The following is a 6,000-nucleotide window of genomic DNA, read 5'->3' as shown; positions in this document are numbered from 1 at the left end:
AGAGGACATTATGTTAAGTAAAATAATCCTGGCACAGAAAGACAAATTTCACTGTTCTCTCTCATTTGTGGAAACTAAAAATTAAAACAATTGAACTCATGAAGATATAGGGTAACGTGGGGGGAAGGGGAAATGGAGTGGCTGATTAATGTGTGCAAAAATATACATAAATAGAATGCATAAGATCTATTATTTGATAGTATAATGAGCTGACTAAAGTCATTAATAATTTACTGTGTATTTAAAAATAACTAAGAGTAGAATTGGAATGTTCCTAAACACAAAAAAATGATAAATACTTGAGGTGATGGATGTTTCATTCATCCTGATATGTTTATTACATATTGTATGCCTGTATTAGAACATCACATGTATCCCATTAATATATACACTTATTATGTTCCCATAATAATTAAAAATAATATACATATACATTCATGGAAGCATTTTATTGGATGTAAATTATACCTCAATAAAGTTAATTTTTTACTTAAAAAGTTAACATCTTTCACATTTCTGACTATATTTTGACACTGTTGGTATAATAAAAAAGAAGCAATGAATATGAAGCATTGAATAAAAAGAACTACCATCTGTGCTCAGCATTTGAAAAAGATTCTTTCACTTAAATTTTCCATAAAGCCAATGGCTTGACTTTATTTCTAGTCTCACTTAAGAGATAAGACATTATAATAAGCAGTGTGGTTGGCTTGGAAAGTCAGATTCATCGATCTCCAAAGTAGTCCATGCTCTCAGCACTACATCATGATTTTTCCCAAAGGAGGAAGACACTGTACTCTCACTACAATGAAATGCTCTTAACAAGATGCCAACAAAGAGGAAAATAAGTGGGTTTGTCACCTGGGCAGAGCAAGAACATCAAGAAGCTTTTCAGGGACCACTAATATCAACAGACCATCAAGTCTGAACTGATGGAGCAGCAAATGTAATTACTGCACCAGGAAAATTCCAGTTGAAGGTACTGCTGAATCTCAAAGGTAGAAAGGTCCTTGTTATTATTCTCATTTAAAAGAAAATTAACTAGCAAAGAAAGGCAGACATTTTCAAAGAATAAACAATATATACCAACTTTCCTCTCCCACTTATCTTGTTTAACAGAATGGTTACATTCCCAGCTCATCATGTTTTACAGATAAATTTTTTTAAAATTTGAGGAACAGATAGTATCACATGAAGTAAGTGGATCCAGCACCAGAAAGAACATAAGTAAAAAATGGAAAACAACCTCATAAATTCTAGAAAAGCAAATATAGCCTGAATACTAAAACTTCACAAAGACAGCACAAATTGGAAAGGCTAAGGGACAGGGAAGAGAAAGGAAAGAAAAGAGTGGAAAGAAACTTAGAAGAATTTCATTTAAGAGTATAAGAGTGAAATTACAAATAAAATGTTAGCAAATATAATTCAACAAATATCACCTGTGATAACCAAATAAAATTAAGCATAGAAAACAAAAATGACCCAGTAGTGAGAAACTTTTGAATACAATGTGCTGTAACAGGAAAAGGCAAACAAAAAATCTGTAATTTACCACTTAATCATTTGCCCCAACTAGTCATTTGAATTTTTATCTTAATATATGAATACTTAGAAGTCACTGAAATACTTTCTTTGAATAAGGAAGAATATTAATTTATACTAAAGATGAAACATACATTCATAACATTATAACATCAATAAATAAAACCCAGATGCCAAAAAGGCATTTAATAAAATTAACCTCCATTCCTGATTTCATTACTAGCTTTAAAATAGGACAAAAAGGGCCAGGCATGGTGGCTCACACCTCTAATCCCAGCACTTTGGGAGGCTGAGGAGGGCAGATCATGAGGTCAGGAGATCGAGACCATCCTGGCCAACATGGTGAAACCCCCATCTCTACCAAAAATACAAAAATTAGCTGGGGGTGGTGGTTCTAATCCCAGCTACTCGGAAAGCAGAGGCAGGAGAATCGCTTGAACCAGGGAGTCCGAGGTTACAGTAAGCCAAGACTGCACCATTACACTCCAGCCTGGCGAAGACAGAGCAAGACTCCATCCCAGAAAAAAAGAAGAAAAGGACAAAAAGGAGAAAATACTTTGTTAAACAGACCCAGATCAAATAAAAATGCCGCCACTAACCTTATGTATACATAGCACACTGTCTGGCACATAATAAACACCCAATAAACAGAAACTAATTTATATATCAAACAACCAGCTTCATGCTTAATGAATTATATAGGCATAGTATTAAAATTGGGCACAAAATAAGGAAGCTTTCTATTACCAATATTTAGTATTATATATATGAAACAAAAGTCATGAATGCAGCAAAGGAAAAGACAAAATTATCATTATTTGCAGATTAGTGACTACCTTGAATATTCAAATAGAGAATTCCAATAACTAGTAAAACTAAAAAAAGAGTTTAAAAATGACATGATACAACATAAATATTTTTTTTTACTGCGAATATATTTTTAATTTAGTCATTCTGTTTACAATTGAAACTCTGAGAATTCAAAATTAACGTCCTTGCCCGTGAGCTTCTTAAAGACACCAGAAAAAGTTTCAACCTTGTGTTCCACATTGTTCTGCTGTGCTTTGTCCAAATGAACCTTTATGAGCCGGCTGCCATCCAGTTTCACGCGGATTCTCTTGCCCACAATGTCACTTGGGAAGACCAGGTCCTCAAGGATTGCATCGTGCACGACTGTCAGTGTACGGCTCCTGGAACGCTTTTGTTTTATTTTTTGTACGGCTTTTTCGAGTTGGTTTAGGCAGAATTCTCCTCTGGGCGATAAAGACAACATGCTTCTCACTGAACTTTTTCTCCAATTCGCGTACTAGCCGGACTTGGATTTTCTGGAAAGATTTTAGTTGAGGAACAGGAACAAAGATTATGATAGCTTTCCGGCCACCACCAACTTCAATTTCCTTGGCTGCCATAATATTCAGCTCCGTGAGCTGAGCCTTGAGGTCCGAGTTCATCTCTAGCTCCAGAAGAGCCTGGGAGATGCCGGACTCGAACTCGTCTGGCTTCTCGCCATTGGGCTTCACGATCTTGGCGCTGGAACTGAACATGGCTTTCTCCTTGGCGAGTGCCGACTTAGGAAAAGACCCAAATATCGCGAGAGTACGTCAAAATCCCAACATAAATATTTTTAATCAGTAACATTCCAATATAGTAGTCTCATTAGATTATATAATTTTAAAATAGATTTTATTTACAATAGAACAAAAATTTTAAAGGGAAAATTTCCATGAGAGATACATCATGAAAAAAACAAAAATATAGAATAATATTTGAACAACAAAAATAGGAAAATTATTATAAATATATAAAGGCTTCCAAAATGTATATTTGTATTTAAAATCCCAACAGAATTAAGAAGACTTTAAATGTTCTGAAATTCATCTGAAAGAATAAGCAGGTAAGACTATTTAAAAATAAAAATTTGTAAGTTACTGAGCTGGATACATGTAACCTCTCAAAAAATTTGCAGAACCAACCACAAAATTAAGGCAGTTAAAATAATATATATACAAAGAATAAGAGGCCCATATGCCTAAATTCAAATAAATAACCAGAATTACATCCTGTGGTCCTAAAACTTAGACCCTAAAAATTAACAGTATGATATTGTAGCCATTATAAATCAGGAGAGGAAAATTACTTAATAAATGATGCTGAGAAAATTAGACAAGAATGTGAAAAATAGCTAGGCACAGTGGCTCACACATGTAATTCCAACACTTCAGGAGGCCAAGGTGGGCGGATCACTTGAACCCAGGAGTTCAAGAACACCCTAGGCACCATAGTGAGACCCTGTCTCTATAAACAATAGAAAAAATTAGATGGGCATGTTGGTGTGTGCCAGTAGTCCCAGCTACTTGATAGGCTGTGGTGGGGATCTATTGAGCCCAGGAGGTCAAGGCTGCAGTGATCCATAATTGTGCCACTGCACTCTAGCCTGGGTGACAGAGTGAGACCTGTCTCAAAAAAGGAAGAAAGAAAGGAAAGAAAGAGAAAACAAACTAATAGAGAACTTCTTCTTTTGCCATAAGTATAATCATCTCCAGATGGATCAAAAAGTTGAGTAGTTATAGCTTGTAGCATAGAAAAACTCTCAGTGGGTGGAAGGGGAAGGTGCTAGGTGAAGAAGTGCTGATTCTATCTGTCCCTTCTCTTCCTCTGCTCCAGAAAGGTCCTGGTCACAGACCATGTCTCGCTGCACGTGCTTATGAAGTAGCACCTGCCCCTTATGTACCAGCTGCTACTCACCCCTTGTGCATTCAGTGGAAACCGTCTTCCCTGTCCAGTAATAGCCAGGCATCAGTATTTGCTCTGTCCCTATCTGGGGCCCTTTACCCCTATACACTCCTCCAAGTCTCCTCCTTCCCCCAGCATCAATTAAATGGAACAAACAGAAAAAAGAAAAAGAAAATCCAAAAAACCTCTGGAAGAAGGTATTCCTAAGCTCAAAAGCAATGACGAAACAAGATCAACAGCCTTACTGCGTAAAAATTGGAAATCTCTCCAAATCAAAAAAAAATTTAGCTTATGTAGTAGATAAACAATTACTCTTTTTACAACTTACAATAGAATATATTGTATTCACATATACAATAAGGGAAACCTGATAGCCTTATAGCAAATAATCCACAAAAGAAACTACAGCTGACAAACCAACATTGGGAAATGTTCTAATAGAAATTAAAGAAATGCAAAATAAAACTACAGTAAAAGTGCTACTTTTTCTCATGAAATTAGTAAGTGCTTTGTTGAATGATAATAATACATACTGGCAACAATGTTGTGAACCTGATTTTGTTTGTTTGTTTGAGGCAGTCTTGCTCTGTCGCCAGGCTATAGTGTCGTGGCGAGATCTCAACTCATTGCAAACTCCGCCTCCTAGGTTCTAGCGATTCTCCTGCCTCAGCCTCCGGAGTAGCTGGGACCACAGACCCATGCCACCATGCCTAGCTAATTTTTGTATTCTTAGTAGAGACAGAGTTTCACCATGCTGGCCAGGATGGTCTGAATCTCTTGACCTCATGATACACCCACCTCATCCTGGGATTACAGGCATAAGCCACCAAGCCCGGCCAAACTTGATATTTGTATATACCCCTATTGAAAGTATAAATAGGCATAACCATTTTGAAAGTAATTTAAAATATTTATCAGAAGTCTATCATTCACTCATAGCCTTTTACTCAATAATTCCATTTTGAGAAATTTGTCTTAGAGAAATAAATATAGGAAATGCTTTATGTGCAACAATATTCATTGGAGTATTTATAATAGCAACATTTTGAAGAAAATCTTAAATACCCAATAATAATGAAAAACTAAGTAAATTATAGTTATACCAACTGAATGGAATAAGTAGGTATTTCAAATGATGAATAAAACAGTTAAACATGTTATCTCTTAGAAGTAAAATTATTAAAAAATTTCATTTGGTACTTAATGCATCTCTAAATGTTTGAATTTGTTATATATTTCCTATTATAACAAGAAAAGGGATGTAAAGATATTTCCATTTTGAAAAAATAGTTGAAATAATAGTTACAAAGCTTGTAATAAATGGAAGATGTGCTTGTTACCCTTTCAGAAAAAAAAAAAATCTGGAATGACATTCCTCTAAACACTAATAGTGGATGTGTTTACTAATAAGAATGTAGATTTTTTTGTGTGTTTTCCAAATTATCTTTGATTTCAGCAAACATTTATTGAGATCCTAAGTAAAAGGCACAGACTACAACAAAGACATATAATTCTTATACTATTCTGAACAGTCATGTTCTCCCTGCAAAAGAACCCTTAGGAAAAACTGTATCATCACAAAACAATCTGCTAACTTTATTATTATACAGCATTTGTGGTATAAAATTATAATATCCATTTTCAAATATGTATAATACTACAAAGATTTAATAATTTAAATTTATAATAACAACTTCCAAACATCCAATCACTCTATCATATCTG

The 6,000-nt window shown here is 34.8% G+C and overlaps 1 pseudogene across 1 annotated transcript in view; it reads right to left on the bottom strand.

Moving 5' to 3' along the window:
• Positions 1–2,453: 2,453 nt before the first annotated feature.
• LOC100401338 (small ribosomal subunit protein eS7-like) overlaps positions 2,454–6,000 on the bottom strand; it is a 73,770-nt pseudogene continuing 70,223 nt past the window's right edge. The window contains exon 4 of the transcript XR_013533048.1: positions 2,454–3,110. The product of XR_013533048.1 is annotated as a small ribosomal subunit protein eS7-like (transcript). The remainder of the gene's footprint in view (positions 3,111–6,000) is intronic.

The sequence above is a fragment of the Callithrix jacchus genome, chromosome 3 (genome assembly GCF_049354715.1).
Source record: "Callithrix jacchus isolate 240 chromosome 3, calJac240_pri, whole genome shotgun sequence".
NCBI lineage: Eukaryota > Metazoa > Chordata > Mammalia > Primates > Cebidae > Callithrix > Callithrix jacchus.
The sequence above is the reverse complement of the archived record's forward strand: the minus strand, read 5'-3'. Positions and strand labels throughout refer to the sequence as shown.